Here is an 18,875-nt window from a genome sequence, read left to right as displayed (position 1 = left end):
GATTACGAACTAACATAATCAAAACTGAAGTATTAACCGATGTGCAGAGGGAGAGGTTGTTCTGATTCCAAGAATTGATTTGTCCCCATCTGACACTGGCCTCCCATTTAAATTAATTCAACAACAGTTTCCTGTGATGCCAGCATTTGCAATGACTATTAATACATCACAAGGACAAACTCTAGACAGAGTAGGAATATTCCTACCTGAACCCGTTTTCACACATGGTCAGTTATATGTTGCTTTCTCTCGAGTTTGAAGAGTGTGTGACATTAAAGTTAAAGTTGTAAATACTTTATCACAAGAGAAATTAGTCAAGCACTCTGAAAGTATTTTTTACTCTTAATGTGGTGTACAAGGAGATAGTAGAATAAGTTTAATCATTTTATCAGTCATTATTTGCATCAGTGTTGTTTTTGTATCATGAGTTTGTTGTTATGTCATTTTATTATTGTTTATTTATTAATAAAATTACATATTATTTTCATATACATTGTACTCATTTCCTTTTATTTCTCACACTTTTATTATAGAGAAGGGGCAAATAGCAATATTAAAATATTTCCTCTAATTAATTCCCTTTCAATGTGCACAAATTTCATGCACCAGGCCACTAGTAATAATAATGAAATAATATTTTTTGCTTTTGAAAGGATGAGTACTCAGCTTTGTAGAAATCACTACTAATTTGAACAATTTCCTAAATATTTAAATAAACGAAGTTTTTAAAAAATTGTTTTTGAATATATATGACTTGCCAAAGGATAGCTTCTACTTTGAATCTTGTTCTTGATCACTAGTTTATACAAACAATTGAGGTCTTTTCATCTAAGAACATTGTAAAATAAATATCGTTAAGATCTTAAAAAAAAACTTTATCTGAGTTTAGTAATGGTTCTGCTGATGCAATATGCCTGTTGAAGATCATATTAACAATATTTGGAGAACAATGTGTATGAACATAATATCTTGGGTGTACTCTGGTTATGTATTTATACAAAAAATTGGGTCACGTTGTGACTAACCATGTTTGTTAGTCAGGCTTCTTGGTTGCAAGCTAAAAAGTCTGATCTTTTGTAACTGAAGGAGAAAATCCTTTTATTGAAAGAATATTGGATATTTTAGCAAAATTGGAAAAAAAAAACAATTGAAGAATGTCAACCAATGTTCATTGATGCCAATTCAATGCCAATTGAAAGTCCCAATTTGTTGTACAGTGAAGAAGGAAACTTTATTCAGTGCAAATAGCTCAATTGAGATACAGCAACACTGTGAAATAGCTCAATAGTGCTATGGCTTAATTATGAAATAGCATAACTGTGGAATAGCACTCCTGCGAGGCACCTCTCTAGCTATACAGCTCTATTCTGTTCCACCTGCTCAGTTCTGCTCCACCCGCTCTGGTTCACCCAAGTGTGACCCTGTACCAGCTAGACATCTTAGGTGATTCAGCAAGGAAACACAGTGTTCAGTGGAAAGGGAAATGTGCTCTCTGGATGAGAAGGGATCTGACATATATAGAGATGAACCCAACCCCATCCCTTATTGGTCCATCCTCATGCAAATGAAGACTCCAAATCCTTGCAGTTCAATTGGTCCCAAAGTCACTGTTCTGATCGGTCAGAATTTGGCCATTTTGATGGGTCAGTGAAGTTGCTGATGGGGTTGTGCAGCTTCAATTGGATGGGGAAAATCTCAGTCTTTTTGGTTGAAGTAAGATTCCAGGAACTCCTTTATAAGGGCTGGCTTAGATGGCTGGAATACAGTGCATGCAGGCAGTTGAGAGCAGTAGGCAGGCAGTTGAGAGCAGACTTCTCCCTTAACTCTGGCCTGCATGATAGCGCTCTCTGTCAGAATAGCTGCTAAGCACTGTTTTATACAAATTTGGGCCCAGTTTGCCACAAGGAGCCCTTCTTAGTAGGTATGCTCTTTCTGAGGGTCCACACAAGTTAAGTTCAGAAATTAAGTCAAGACCAAAGAATACTACTCACAGCAGAGGTCATGCTTAAAATGCCTTGTCACAGAAATAATTTGGTTAAAACATTGTTCCTGCACTGATACCATTAAACCCATCATGCTGTCCTTGAATTACCATCATAATGGCCACCACTGGGGAATTTATCTTTACCATTTCTGAGATTATGGTTTACAATTTCAAGACTCAAACTCCCAGATAGAAACTTCTGATTGGTCATAGTCCCCATTTCTCATGAAAACTCACCCAAAATAGGTGACTGTCCAAATGTTGCTTAACTTTTAAAAAATCAACAGATTCACATTATAGAAAAATACAATCTCTCAGCTTTGTTTTCAACATCTGTGCCCTATGCACTCCAGGGCTCTAGCTAGATTTAAAAAAATGCCACCTGGCAGCTATTAAAGGGATACTCTTAATCAATTATGTGTAACAGAAAGCATGAAGACAAATGTTGCTTTCCTTAAAAAAACTTTGTCACCATTAGTGGATTGGATTTTATGGTTAGTTCTCTGGTTTTGGTCACATAGCATATATATTTCTCTTAAATAAAGTCTAAGGAAGTTAGAAGCTATGGAAACTAGAGGATCACATATTCTAGGTCCAGATAAAATAAAGATTATTTACTAAAGTAATAATTTAAAATATATTTTGTATAATTTGATTTTATATGGTTTATTACAATTTCAGAGTCTAACAACTAACCCAAAGAAGCTTTTTATAGTCAAATATTTTTTATTATTTTTTTATTATTTTTTATTTTTTTTTAATATATTTTATTGATTTTTTACAGAGAGGAAGGGAGAGAGATAGAGAGTTAGAAACATCGATGAGAGAGAAACATCGATCAGCTGCCTCCTGCACATCTCCCACTGGGGATGTGCCCGCAACCCAGGTACATGCCCTTGACCGGAATCGAACCTGGGACCCTTCAGTCCGCAGGCTGACGCTCTATCCACCGAGCCAAACCGGTTCCGGCTAGTCAAATATTTTTTAGATGTAAATTATAACCTCAAGGTTTTGAACACTGAAAAAATTACTCCTATTGAGCAGAAAGAATATTTAGGATAGTAAAAATACTCAGTACGATACTAAAATTGTGGATATATATTGTTTGTTTTTTTTAAAATATATTTTATTGATTTTTTACAGAGAGGAAGGAAGAGAGATAGAGAGTTAGAAACATCGATGAGAGAGAAACATCGATCAGCTGCCTCCTGCACATCTCCTACTGGGGATGTGTCCACAACCCAGGTACATGCCCTTGACCGGAATCGAACCTGGGACCTTTTAGTCCGCAAGCCGAAGCTCTATCCACTGAGCCAAACCGGTTTCGGAGTGGATATATACTGTTAAGAATTTATCCAAATCCACAGAATACATAACACTGAAAGTGAACCCTAATACACACTACGGATTTTGGGTAATTAAGATGTATCTGTGTATGTTCATAATTTGTAAGAATTGTACCACTCTAGATGTTGATAATGGGAGAGGTTATGCATGTATGGGGACAGGGGATATATGGGAAATCACTGTACTTTCTGCTCACTATTTCTCTAAATCTAAAATTGCTCTAAAAAATTAAGCCTATCGCCCTGGCTGGTGTGGCTCAGTTGGTTGGATGGTTTCCCATGCACTGAAAGTTTGCTGGTTGCATTACCCGTCAGGGCACATGCATGTGTTGTGGACTTGATCCCCAATAGGAGGCATGCAGGAGGCAGCTGATTCATGTTTCTCTCTCCCATTGATGTTTCTCTCTCTCTCTCTCTCTCTCTCTCTCTCTCTCTCTCTCTCTCATCAATAAAAAATAAAACCAATAAAGTCTATAAAATTATTGCCATGTTTTGAAGTTGTGATGATTTTAAGTATTTTCCATTATGAAATTACAATGCTAATAGGCAAAATGTAAATGGATATGCTAGTTTCCAAAGATGGCAATCATAAATTCTTTCCTTCCCCCATATGTGCATGTTGGACCTCAAACCAAATAATGATTGAGTCTACTTTCCTTCTCCTTGAATCTAAGCTGCCCTTTGACTCTTTTGAGAAATCAAATGAAATGAAAGTGACACTGTGCCAGTTCTGGGCCTACTCTTTAAAAATACTTGCTGCTTCAATTTCTGCAATATTTGAAGTCAACCACCATGTGAGAAGTCTGATCCCACCATACTGTAAGGAAGACTAAGCTAGCCGTTGAAGAGCTCAGGTGGAGAGAAAAAGATAACTGGTTAACCACAAACTGTATCATCTTTTCTAGTTGAGTCACTATACTTGGGAATGAAGAAACCATCTTGTTGATCCAGCCCCAGACGGTATCATGTAAAACAGACCAGCTGCACACCTGAGCCTATCTCAGATTGCAGAATCATGAAAAATAATAACTTTTGATTTAAAAAAAATAAGTTTTGGGTTTTTTCTCACATCTAAATCTCACATCTTGGGTTGTTTCTCTAGTAATAAATAATTGGAATAGAAATTCGTACCTAGAAGTAAGATACTGCCATGACAAAAAAACCCCAAAAAACCCTAAAATATATGTTTTGGAACCAGACTGAGACCTGAAAAGCAGCAAAGGAGACTGTTTGTGGAGAGTGGGAGGGAATAAATGAATGAAGCACAGGTAACCTGTGCTATATCTTTTTGAAACAGTTGGTGAGATTGTCACTTTCAGTGACATGGAAAACAAAAATTGGACCTAATGAAACTGTGAATCTGGACACATATGTTTCCACGCAGAATTTGACAACTAAATTTAGTTGTGTTTAGCAGCCTATAATAACAAATTGCAGGAGAAAGATGAAATAAAGAAGAAATATTACAGTATTCAAAGACACTAAACAGGAATTTTTTAGGTTATATTGTCATCTCCTCCAGATAACAAAGAAAGTATCAAAATAAAAATGGCCTCAGGGCAAAGACCAAATCCAGGGAACTGCTGGTAAAACATGGACCCAGAGTAGTTCCAAATTGAGAATTAAGACCTCAGAAAAATGTATTGCAGTGCCTAGAATTAGAGCCTCTTATTTTGACAAAACTATGTCTAACCATATAAGGCCATAAATCTTAAAACATGGTCTCACAGCACCCTGTATCACAAAATGAAGTGTAAGGGGTCCTTCTCAAAAGGATTTGTAAATGTGGTTCTGATCTGGTAAAATAAAACCTAATAAGATTCATAGGAAACCCACAATGTTTTCAAGAGAATTTTAATTCCAAAATTGTAATAAATGTGGAGTAAAAAGAGATAGAGACAGAAAAAAAAAAAAGGAAAAGAGGTCTTTGGGCATGAAAGCTTTTGTGGCAGGAAGCAGATTGAGAAAGCTACTCAGTTGAAAATACTAGCTATTTCTTATGGCAAAAGAAGGAATAACTCAGATGGTAGGGCCAAGAGCCTGCAGTAAAAACTCAACAGCCAGAGAGCACACATATATCCTAACCAAGAGAGAGAGAGAGAGAGAGAGAGAGAGAGAGAGATGGGGGAGGGTGTCTGTCTGAATATGTCACATTGCTGGGTTAAGGATGGAAGAAAAGACCAATAGCCAATAAATTCAAATTGCCCCTTGATGCTGGAAAAGGCAAGGAAACAGAATCTTATCTACAGCCCACAAAAGGAATGCAGGCTTGCCAACCTTGATTTTAGCCCAGTGAAACTGACTTTGGACTTTTGATTTCCAAAATGGTAAATTTGTGCTAATGTTTACAGTAGAAATTAGAAAGTAATATACTGTCTTATTACTGTGCATTAGGTGTATGGAGGAAGATAATTTGTCTTATTTCACAGGCCGTTAATCCCAAGAAATTTCATACATATATCTCTGGTTCTGGAATAGATAATGTTATATTTGATTTCACATGTGAGCTGGATGCCACAATGGGCTGAGGCTTTGGAGTATATAGAAGGTACTCTACATGTACATACAAATAATGTATTTGCATGAGGGAGAATCATTAATTGTGTGGTCAGAGGATGAACTGAAGTACATGTCTTTTCAAAATAGTTGTTATCTATTCCTTCCCTCCTTGCATGTACATCCTGCTCTTCACATCAGGAGGTGAAGTTCATTACCCTTCTCCTTGAATCTGGTCTGGCTTTGTAGCTTCTTTGCCCAGCAGAATTCAGGGAAAATGCAGCTATCAGTTATAGATGTAGCCTTTAAGAGGATTGACAGCTTCTGCTTTTTTTCCCTGGAAGTAAGCCATCATGTAAAAAAATTTGTGTGGAGACCATGTTTGTGTGAAGAAGTTAGGCACAGTCAGAAGCTGCATGATAAAAGAGAGACACCCCTGCCTGGCTGGTGTGACTCAGTGTTTGAGCATCGACCCATGAACCAGGGGGTTGTGGTTTGGTTCCTTGTCAGGGCACATGCCCATGTTGCGGGCTCAATCTCCAGTAGAGAGCATGCAGAAGGCACTCGATTGATGATTCTCTCGTATCTATGATGCTTCTATTCCTCCTCTTCCTCTCTCTGAAAACTTAAAAGAAAAATAAAAGGGAGACACCCGTCAATTCTCTGTTTTTCCTCCCATCGTAAATGATAAAGCCATCATTGAAGACTATATGGACCAAAGCCAGGCTAACTAACTAGTGAACTAACTAATCAGAACACCCAGATGTGTCCAGACTTAGTTTCAGAACCATGAGAAACAATATATGCATTGTTATTAAGTTTTGGGTTGTTTACTGTGCAACAATATCTAACAGAGAGAGTCAATATGTTAATAGTAAAAAAAATAATTTCAGGATTTTTTTGCACTTCTAATGTTAATAAATCTAAAATTATCATTTTACATTGTCCAAACAGGAAAAGTTTTAATAATATATGATTTGGTTAAAGTAACACCTCCTGATTTAGCAAAAAGTTTCCTGGTATACCTGCCTCAATAGAAATTGATTAAATTGTATTGCTTTTATTCTTAGATTTTTTTTCTGCTTTTAACTGTATTTTTTTCATTTTCTCTGCCTAAGATTGTATGTTACGATTTTACCACTTAACACCATAAGGTAACATTATACAATGAATAGTACATTAAGAAAGAAATTAAACTCTTGAAGATAAAATCAGTCATGCAAAAAGATTTTGCACTCTCTAGACCCAATAATCTTGACTGTTCATATTCAGGTAGAGTGTGCTTGGTCTAAATACCTAGATAGAAAAATAAGTCAATAAATGGATATATATATATTCTGGATAAGTAGATAGATTGGTAGCTAAATAGACAAACAATTAATTAGATGGATAAGTCAACAGATAAGGCTTCATTAACTTGGAAAAATCTTGCACAAAAGGCAAAAAAACACACATATTGATAATGATAAAACCTAAAGTATGAAATAAGCACTTTTTGCCAATACCCATGGATCATGAATAGCAAATGCTACAATCTGCTTACAGTCTTCAAGTCCTTTTTTTAAATTTACCCTTAACTAGTATGTCTAATGAAATAGTTCTTGTTCATTCTATATCTGTTTAAGTTACTTACTGCTGTGCAACAAATTCCTCAAAATGTAGCAGGTTGAATGTATTTATTTTCTTACACAGATTTTAAAGTTCCAGGATGCTCGAGCAATGTAGCCAAGTGATTCCAGCTCAGGGTCTCTCAGTAGTGAAGCTGTCAGCTGGATGAGCAGTCATCTCAAGGCTTGACTAGGGCTGATGGATCAGCTTTCAGGTTCACTCATTTGTTCAGGCTCAGTTCCCTCAAATTACCATTTAGCATTGCCATTATTAACATAAAAGAGATTATGTTTGAATACATAGTAGAAAAAATATAATAATAGACTAAAGAAAAATTCCTCCTGATAAAGTTGTGAAATTTAAAGACATATAAAAAGATATTTCCTGCCCTAACTGGTTTGGCTCAGTGGATAGAGCGTCAGCCTGCAGACTGAAGGGTCCCAGGTTCAATTCCGGTCAAGGGCATGTACCTTGGTTGAGGGCACATCCCCAGTAGGTGCAGGAGGCAGCTGATCGATGTTTCTCATCAATGTTTTTAACTCTATATCCCTCTCCCCTCCTCTCTGTAAAAAATCAATAAAATATATTTAAAAAGGATATTTTCTAAATGCTTAAAACAGCTATGTAGACTGGTTAACACATGATATTTTATTTTATATTACACACATTAACTATCTTCAAGGACATTACAGTATACCATGGTATGTTTTATAAAGGGTTTGAGAGGAAAGAAGAAAGTCTACCATTTTAAAAAGTGATAAATCATGCATATTCTCATGGATGTCTAGCTATGTTAATTGCTTACATTAAATAGTAATTATTTACTTAGTGTGGTGCAGGCAACATCAGATCTGTGATGCATTTCAGAGCTTAAGTATCTGTGTATATGCCCAGTTTTGCTTGATTATCTTGTGATACAAACCTCTTAAGAGAAAAGGACTGTCTTTTTTGTCTTCTGAATGTTTTTTCTTGTTCTTTTTATTGCCCTTAAAGGAAATATCAATGATGATACAGATGACTGTAAGCCACAGTGATGAGTGATTCTTGTGATGTTAGCTTGAAAACTTCAGAAACTGCTTCAGGGATAAAAAGTACCAGGGAGAATATCAGCAACAGAATTACATATGGTTCACAGGCAACCAAGTTTCCAAATTTTGAATAGTCTACATTGAAAATTTATTGTGTGACAATTTATTGCAGAAACATAGAGTGAGTGCTTATATTATTTATGAAAGAGACTACACAAAATGCAAATGAATTTCTTTTAAATTATGGTTAGAAGCATTCTTTGTTTTGTATATTTTTAGCAAAATATTGATCTGAAAATGGAAAATTACAATTGTTTTATGGGCAATATCATCATAATTAGAGCTGCATGGAAAATTTTCACATCATCTGTGAAATTATTTTTAGCTGGAAATTTTCATTTTTTGCCTAGGGCCTTTTTGTTAATTTAATCATACATAAAAATATTTTTGTGTAAGAACAACTTTTCATATTCTCTATTCTAAAATTATGATCTATTTTTTTCATCAGGAAGGAATATAGTAAGCTTGTATGTGGACTGGAGAAATCAATGAATATAGAGAGTTATCCCAGTAAATTCATATTTGATTTTTTAAGATTTTTGCACAGAGAAGCAAGCTTAGATCATTTAGAGAGGCTGTCAGCTCTCTGTAAGAGAAAGCTCAAATAAATGTGGCTTAAATAATAAGAACAATAAATTCAAAAATTATAACAAGAAGCTTTACTTTCTGTGGCTCCAGAGTTGTTAAATTCAACATCGCTAAGAGGCTCTTGGCTTTAGTGTCACAGTGACAAGATCAATCATGCTGCTCCAGGTGCCCTGTCTTTCCACATCAGTGACAAAAGTAAGAAGAAAGGGCAGAGGTTCCCTTCAGTGAACTCTATCAGTGCAAAGGTTCTTTTCAAGGATAACAGCAAAGCAATTACTTTAGAAGGATCATCCCATGGTCCACACGAATTAAGTGAAGGGACCTATAGATTAGTTACCTTCCTTAGTAGATATCCAAAGTCAACTTCTCTACTTGGCAGTTATGTCTTCTTTATAAAATCTACTAGAGGCCCGGTGCACGAAATTCGTGCACTGGGGGGTGGGGTTCCCTCAGCCCAGCCTGCCCCTCTCACAGTCAGGAGCCCTCAGTGGATGTCCTACTGACAGCCACAGTCTGGCAGCAGAGGCTCAGAGCAGGCGTCGTGTGTGTGTGTGTGTGTGTGTGTGTGCGTGTGTGTGTGTCTGCTGGGAGCCTGCCCCCAGCCACACTGTGGAGGCTTGGAGCAGGTGGCCCTCTGTGTTGATCTCTCAGGCTCCTGGCCTCCACTGCATGTTTTTCTCTCCCTTGAGCTGTGGCCAGGGTTGGGTGCTGCCTGCAGGCCGCGCTTTCCTGCTCATGGATCACGGGATCACTGCAGAGACCGGGGACAGGCCCTGCTGGGTGCTGCCTGTGGGGAACTTTCCTGCTCTGGGATCGCCATGGGGTCCCAGCTGGCAGTGGGACTTAGGCGGCACACGGGGGTCCCGGCTGGGATGGGGCTTAGGTGACTCGATCGCACCGCCTAAGCCCGGCTGCCCAGGGCCACACCTGGGGCCCGGATGGTGTCTGGCGCTGGCCAGCCCTTCCTGCAGTATGCAAATTAGCTGCCATCAAAGATTTGCATATGGTGCTGATTAGCCAATGGGAAGCGTAGCGAAGGTACAGTCAATTACCCTTTTTGTCTTTTATTAGATAGTATAATAATAATAAAAGCATAATATGCTAATTAGACCGAACAGCCAAACGACCTTCCAGATGTTATTCCGGACATCCTCTTGGACAAAGCCACAGTGGTGGGGGCTGAGGCAGAGGCAGTTAGGGGTGATGAGGCAGGCAGGAGAGCAGTTAGTGGTGATCAGGAAGGCAGGCAAGTGGTTAGGGACAATCAGGCAGGCAGGCAGAGGTGGTTAGGGGTGACCAGGCAGGCAGGCAAGCGATTAGGGATGATAAGGCAGGCAGGCAGAGGCGGTTAGGGGTGATCAGGCAGGCAGGCGAGCAGTTAGGGGTGATCAGGCAGGCAGACAAGTGGTTAGGGGCCATCAAGCAGGCAGGTGAGTAGTTAGGTGCATCAGGCAGGCAGGCAGAGTGGTTAGGGGTGATCAGGCAAGCAGAGTGGTTAGGGGCGATGAGGCAGGCAGGTGAGTGGTTGGGGCAATCAGGCAAGTAGGCGAGTGGTTAGGGGCAATTAGGCAGGCAGGTGAGCGGTTAGGAGCTAGCGGTTCCAGATTGTGAGAGGAATGTCTGACTTCTGCAATCTGGGACATCCCCAGGAGGGGTCCCAGACTGCAAGAGGGTACAGGCCAGGCTGAGGAACCCCTCTCCCCCATGCATGAATTTCGTGCACTGGGCCTCTAGTATGACATAAGAGAAAGCATTTGACACTTTTGTTTGTTCAGATTTCTAATAAAGAGATGATTTAAATATATTTTAACTCTGAACATTTTTAATAATCTCATTAACATATTTCTACAGTTGGCTTCACTGGATTCAATCTGAATATTATTAGCAATTGATAGTAACTATGCTGAGCTAAAGTTCCGTGTCTGGAATTATAAAGCCCTAAGTTAAAGGTAAGTATATGATATTGGGAAAATTGATTTCTTTCATTTGTAAAATGTAGACAATGTTAGTACCTACTTCATAAGGGGTATATATGTGTGTGTGTGTGTGTGTGTGTGTGTGTGTGTGTGTAGACGGGGCATTAAATGAGATCATGCATATAAAACTTTAGGCATATTGTCTCACAGAATAAATCTCAATAAATGTAATTGCAAAAAAGTTGTTAATGATAATGAAGAATAAGGTGAAGATTCAAACTCTTCTATCTCTTGCCCTGAAACAAGCTAAATATGTGCCAAATGAGCCACATATTAATCATAAGTTAATGTAAGATAATTAAATATTAAGCATTCAGTTTAATTTATGTTCTTTTTTTACTATCATTTATTGAATATTTACTGTTTTCTGGGCACTATGCAAAGCTATTTACTAACCTTATTTCTTTTTTTTCCCTTTGAATGTTATCTCGTTGTTGTTGTTTTAATATATTTTTATTCATTTCAGAGAGGAAGGAGAAGGAGATAGAAACATCAATGATGAGAGAGAATCATTGATCAGCTGCCCCCTTCACACCCCACATTGTGGATTGAGCCTGAAACCTGGGCATGTGCCTTGACTGGGAATCAAACTGACCTCCTGGTTCATAGGTCAGCACTCAACCTCTGAGTCACAACAACAGGGCTTGTTGTTTTATTTTGTTTTTTTCTTTGTTTCTTTTTTATTGAATTTATTGGGGGTGGCATTGGTTCACAAAATCATACAGATTTCAAGTGTACCACTCAATAAAACATCATCTGCACACTGCACTGTGTGCCCATTGCCCCACACGAAGTCTCTTTCTATCCCCATTTTCCCCCTCTTTGCCCACTTCCGCCGATCCCTCTGCCCCTTTCCCCTGGCTATCACCACACGTGTTTTTGGTAATCCCTTCACCTTCTTTCCTCTGGCCCCACAACCCCCCTCCCCTCTCACAGAACATTTATATGTGGCATCTAATGAACAAAATAAATTAATGAACAAAATAGAAACAGAAGCATGGATTCATGGAACTTACCTTATTTCTTTTAACCTTCAATTATTATTTGTTCTACAAAAGAAGAAATAGTTTCAGAAAAGTTAAATAACTTGTCCCAGTCAGAGCCAGAGTGTGGCAGGACAGGGATTCAGGCACATGTCAGCTTCGTTCCTGGCCTCTGCTTTTAAGCACTGCACTGTTTTGCTTCTCTTTTACAATGGTTTCATTGAAACTTTTTACAAAGTTATAATTACATTCTAATTTGTAAATGCAGCCCTTGGGTTTGGGTAGAGTTTTCTTTTCATTCCGCACCCCCCCCCCCCCGCCCCGCCTTTCTTTGGTACTCTTCATTCTCCACACTTTCTCTCAGGATTACATGCTGAATATACTTGTAAAGGATTCTTATAAAAACTATGCAAACTCTTAACTTGAACAAACATTGGCATTTGGGATAATTTCTTAATTTTTCCCCATTAAAATTTATTAGGTTTACCGGTTAATAAAATATTTGATATTTCTGGTAGGAAGATCATGTATATTGACTAAACAGAGAGTAATGAAATTTTACAAGTTAAAATTGTCCTCTCATATTGTAATCTTGAGTTTTGGGTGGATGGTGTAAATATCCTAAGATCATATTAAAGCTCTAGCCCTCAGTACCTCAGAATGTGACTGTATTTGAAGATAAGGCCTTCAAGAGGTGATGAATTTAAAATGAGGCTGTTGGGGTGGGCTGTAGTCCAAGCAGACTGGGTGATAAGAAGAGGAAGCTTGGATATACCAGGAACACCAGGAGTGTCTGCACAGAGGAAAAACCATGTAAGCTCACAGCTACAAGGCGGCCATCTGCAGGCCATGGAGAGAGGCTTCAGGAGAACCCAAACTTGCCAACACCTTGATCTTGGATTTCTAGCCTCCAGAACTGTGAGAAAATACACTGAGTGGCCAGGTTATTATGACCAACTGACATTTGTAGGCAAATTAGCTATAATTTCCCACTGAAGTTGCTAGAGGACCAGATCATTATAAATGTCTGAATAGCACAACATACCTAAGTATCATTGCTGATCAAGTTCATCCTATCATGTTGATGGCCTAACCCCATGGAGGTGGCCTCTTCCAACAAGACAATGCGCCATGCCATGGTGCTCGTATTGTGCAGGACTGGTTTCAAGAACATGAGGGAGACTTTACCTTGCTTAGGTGGCCCCCACAATCACCAGATCTCAATCGAATTGAGCATTTGTGAGACGAAGTTAAAAGAGCCATCAGGCAGCTGGTTCCACAACCATCAAATCTCACAGAACTGGACAGTGCTATTCGTCAGGCATGGTGTCAGATTCCTCACATCACCTTTCAACATCTCGTGGAGTCAATGCCAAGAAGAATTGCTGCAGTACTGAAGGCAAAAGGTGGCCCAACGAAGTACTGATGGGGTGGTCATAATAATCTGGCCACTCAGTGTATATTTCTGCTGCTTAAGCCACCCAATCTGTGGTACTTTGCTATTGCAGCCCTAGTACACTAATGGGGTTTATTTATTTATTTATTTATTTATTTAACAAATATTTACAACAAATATCCACTCTACTCCAGATATGTTCCTAGCACCTGAAGCTGTAATGTTAAATACAGCAGAGCATCCTGGCAACTATGAAACACATGTGGAATGTTAGTACATCGAGGAAACAAACAGGGTAGAAGGAACAACTGAGAGCTTTTTTAAATTCTTATGGATGTTGTTGGAGAGAAAGATCAAAATCAATGAACCACAAAAATCATATCCAGGTTAATTAATTTATTTTTTAGGTTAATTTTTTAAATTCCTCACTCAAGTATGTTATGAAAGAGAGAGGGAGGGAGGTTGGGAGGGAGGGAGAGAAAGAGAGAGAGAGAGAGAGAGAGAGAGAGAGAGATGTGAGAGTAGAAATTCATCAGTTGTCTCCCAAAGGTGCCCCCCCTAGGATCGAACCAGCAAACTAGGTATGTGCCTTGTCTGGGAATCAAACCCACAACCTTTCGATGTAGGAACAACATTCCAACCAACTGAGCCATCCGGCCAGAGCTTCAGGTTAATTTTTGATAAAGATAAATATATTTTTTCATTAGATATTATAAAATTGTATATATAAAAATTTAGACTTGGTCAAGTTGATATACTTATTTATTTGTAATTATCTTTACAGTGTAGCAAATAAGTATTTTTATATCTGGTGTAGCTGAATGTTAAACATGGCTTATAGAAATAGGTAATGCCTTCTCTTCCCTATACCCCTGATACCTAGTTCATGTGTATCTTCTGATTTACATGGAAGTTGAAATACCTCATAGGAAAGTGGGACAGGTAGACTTATAAGGTAAATAGATATGAATATGAGAATGGTGATAGATGGAGAGATTGAGTTTTCAGAAAAAAACCTACTTTGAAAATTATGATGTGTGGCATGGAAGGTGCCTTAACAACAGGCCCGAGGTTCCTGGTACTGTATGGTAACCTTGACCTAGACCAGTGGTCGGCAAACTCATTAGTCAACAGAGCCAAATATCAACAGTACAACAATTGAAATTTCTTTTGAGAGCCAAATTTTTTAAACTTAAACTATATAGGTAGGTACATTGTTATTAAGTTAATTAGGGTACTCCTAAGCTGGCCTTTGCTAGAAACGTCCTCAATCTGATTGAGGTACGTTCGCTGAGGTCGACCCCTTCCAACTCTCCCATCCACACTCCTCTTGTATACTTGTTTCATCTATCTCCTTTCGTTCATCCTCTCTATATGTCCACCCCCCACTTCTTCTAATGCCATTTCTTCAAAATAGACTCTCCCAGGCCGAAAACCAACTTCTGTACATGGGCCACGAAGTTTCAATCGCACTGTACGTGCGCACCCGCACGTGGTATTTTGTGGAAGAGCCACACTCAGGGGCCAAAGAGCCACATGTGGCTCGAGAGCCGCAGTTTGCAGGCCACTGACCTAGACTTTCTGAAAGCAGATATATGCTGTGGGGATAAAGCACTGTGTGAAATTTTGAAAGAGCCAAGTCCCAAAACTCTGTATTAATTTGAAGCTCTTTTGTATAGAAGCAGAATAAAGATAAAGGAGATAATTCACTGTCCTCTTCAGAATAATGAAGAAAGAAAGGAAGAAAAGAAAGAAAGAAAGAAAGAAAGAAAGAAAGAAAGAAAGAAAGAAAGAAAGAAAGAAAAGAAGGAAGGAAGGAAGGAAGGAAGGAAGGAAGGAAGGAAGGAAGGAAGGAAAAGGAAGGAAGGAAGGAAAAAATGAGAGGAGAGAGAAAGACAAAAAGGAGAAAAAAAAAGAGAGAAAACAGAAAGCTATCTTCATTTCTATTTCTAGTTGTATTAGTTGTATGCCTTACATTTTAAATAGAATTTTAGTAGTTTTATTTTCTCTTAATTTTAATGAAAATAATTTAAAATTTTTGCTATTATATATTATGTTAATAATTTGTCTTAAATGTTATTCCTTATTATGTTATGAAAGTATTCTTCCACTCTAAGTTGATCAAGAGTTTTATCAGCAATAAAAGATAAATGTAATCAAATATTTTTAGAATTAGAAAAAAAATATATAATCATTCTACTTTCACTATATACAGGATATCCCCCACAAATGTATACACATTTTAATATCTGATAGCTCTGTTTTGAAAATGAAATGTATTTTAATAAACACTGCCTCTATAATTCTTTAAAGTGTGTGTTTACATTTTTTGGGACACCCTATATTCTTTCACTATAAATGACTAATAATATACTTGCCTGACTTTAGTAATGAACTTTAATTAGTAATGTTATCTTAATATTTTAAGTTATTATTGAGTAAAAGTCACTAGCATTTAATTTTAACTGTATATTAATGGTTATTAATAGTTTTGATTTCCTAATCATGATTTTGATGTCACTTAGGAAAATATGTAGAACTTTCTAAATAAAAGAATATTTAAATTAATTTCCATTATAATTTGTTCTAGTGTAATCAGAAACTTATACCTGAATGCACTTTTTACATTTAAAAATTTCTAATAAGGGGGGGAAGGATACTTATGTAATACCCTTTGTAATACTTTAAGAGGAAAATAAAAAAAAAAAAAAAAAAAAAAAAGAAAAAAAAAAAAAAAAAAAAAGAAAAAAAAAAAATAAAAAAAAAAATAAATAAATAAATAAAAATTTCTAATAACACTGGGTTATTGAAAAAATCTAGACTTTTTTGATTAACTATCTGATAAATATATATTTTCAATAATCAATGTATTCTGATACTTTATAATTATATTGATAATTTATCAACCTGGTCTAAAACAGATTGAGGGATGTGATAAATGCTATCTGTACTGCTGCTTATTAATATATGTATGTAGTGCTAACTATTCTTAAATTTTACATTTGAAACTATGTTATTTGGTACCTAATGTTTTATTATTTTTAATGTTCATCAAATAAAATTATCCTATCTGCCTCATATGTTTTTGCCCTGAATTTTACTTTGGAGTACTTAGGGGAATATGATCAGGAAGCAGTTAAAATAATGATCTTGAGCCTTGGCCTGGTGGTTCAGTTGGTTGAGTGTCCTGTATACCAAAAAAGGTTGCAGTTGGATTCCAGGTTAGGGCACCTACCTGGGATGTGGGTTAGATCCCTGGTTGGGATGCTTCCAGGAGGCAACTGATTGATGTTTCTCTCTCTTATTCTCTCCCTTCCTCTCTCTCTAAAGTCAATGAAAACATATCCTTGGAGGAGGATTAAAAAAAAAGGGGGGGGATCTTGGATTCAAAGGCATGAGCAAGGGCAGATATTAGAATTGGATATCACATAAATATGAAGCTTTGGCAGAATGTGAAAATATTCAGGGCAACAGTATAAAGGGGCAAAGAACCAGACACATCATTTTAGAAACATCAATAATTAAAGTGCTGAAAGTAGGGCTAGCAAAGGAGACTGATATGGAGTAAGTACAAAAGAAGAACCAGGAGTTTGGCAAAGAAGTAGAGCCATGAAGGCAGAGTTGTCAATAGTATGAAAACATTTACTGTGCACAGGAAGTTGACATCCACTTCCTGCCCATTTATTCAAACATACACACTAGAATGCAAGACTGAGGACTAAAATGTTTTTATATGTTCTCTTCACTAGGATATCTCCAGATCGTAAAACATTGTCTGCAATATAGAAGATAGTAATATGATTTGTTGAATAAATTAAAACTCTAATTTTGTTGATTATTAAAATTAAACAATTAGCACAATATGATTTCAAGACAAGTGAAATCTGATATTTAAATATTTTTCTATGTCCCATTATACTATATCATAATTATCTACACTAATAAAAGAGAAACATGGTAATTAACATACGACCGCTACCCTTCCCATTGGCTAATCAGCGTATCCTTATGCAAATTAATTGTCAGCCAAGATGGCAGCAGGCAGCCATGCACTGAAGCGAGCAGGGAGGCTTGCTTGCTTCAGTGACTGCGGACTCCAATGTTCCCCGCCTAACTTGCCAGCCTCTCGGCTGCAACTCTAAGCAACTATGTACTATGTTGCAAATAAGAAGCTAAACAAAGCCCCAGAAACCAGCCGGACTGAAAGCCAGCCAGACCGCAACATTGTATCGATGTTTTCAGCAGCAAGGCCTCAGAGCTAAAGCTGGCCCAGAATAAAAAAAGAAAGAAAGAAAGAAAACAAGGAGCGGTTGGGAGCTTCAGTCACTCGCCACCTGGAAAACAGCCCTCAGCCCCTCAGCCAGACTGGCCAGGCACCCCAGTAGGGACCCCCACCCTGATCCAGGACACCCTTCAGGGCAAACCAGCCAGCCCCTACCCATGCACCAGGCCTCTATTCTATATAGAAAAAGGGTAATATGCCTCCCTGCACCGGGATCAGCGTGACAGGGGGCAGCGCCCAAACCCCCTGATCACCCTACGGCTCTGTTCATGACAGGGGAAGGTGCCCCAATCCCCTGATCAGCCCTTCTCTGTGCCTGATAGAGGGGAGCTCCCCAATCCCCTGATTGCCCTGCAGCTCTGTGTTTGACTGGGTGCAGCGCACCAATCCCCGCCCCCCCCCCCACGGACCCTGCTCTGTGTGTGACAGGGTAGAGCCATAACCTCTCCATCAGCCCTGCCCCGAGTGTGACAGTGGCGGAGCCCCAACCCCCTGATCCGCCCTGCTCTGTGTGTGACAGGGGGGAGCTCCCCAACCCCCCTGATGGCCCTGCTCTGTGAGTGACAGGGGGCAGCGCCCCAGCCCCCTGATTGGCCCTGCTCTGTGCATGACAGGGGGTGGCGTCGCAACCTCCCCATCGACCCTGCCTTGAGTGTGACGGGGGCAGTGCCCCAACCCCCCAATCGGCCCTACCCTGAGCATGACTGAGGGTGGCATCACAACCTCCTGATCCGCCCTGCTCTGTGCATGACAGGGGGCGGCGCCCCAACTCCCAAATCATCCCTGCTCTGAGCCTGACCAGGGGCTGCACTTAGGGATAGGGCCTGCCCTCTGCCACCCGGGAGCAGGCCCAATCCAGCAGGTTATTATCTCCCGAGGGGTCCCAGACTGTGAGAGGGCACAGGCCGGGCTGGGGGACACCCCTCCCCACCCACCCCCCTGAGTGCACAAATTTTTGTGCACCGGGCCTCTAGTAGGGTTAATAAAAGACAAACCACAAGATGGAGCAGTTTAAAATACAAAATAGTTTACTTGGAACTATTCCATACAAATATCAAATATTCATGTCATAACATTTTTTCCTTCATTCACCCTATTTTATGAAAATATATACATTTATTAGTAACA

Source organism: Myotis yumanensis, unplaced genomic scaffold (genome assembly GCF_028538775.1).
Source record: "Myotis yumanensis isolate MYYU_CA2020_CCGP unplaced genomic scaffold, mMyoYum1.0.hap1 SCAF_1, whole genome shotgun sequence".
NCBI lineage: Eukaryota > Metazoa > Chordata > Mammalia > Chiroptera > Vespertilionidae > Myotis > Myotis yumanensis.
This window is presented reverse-complemented; position numbering follows the sequence as displayed.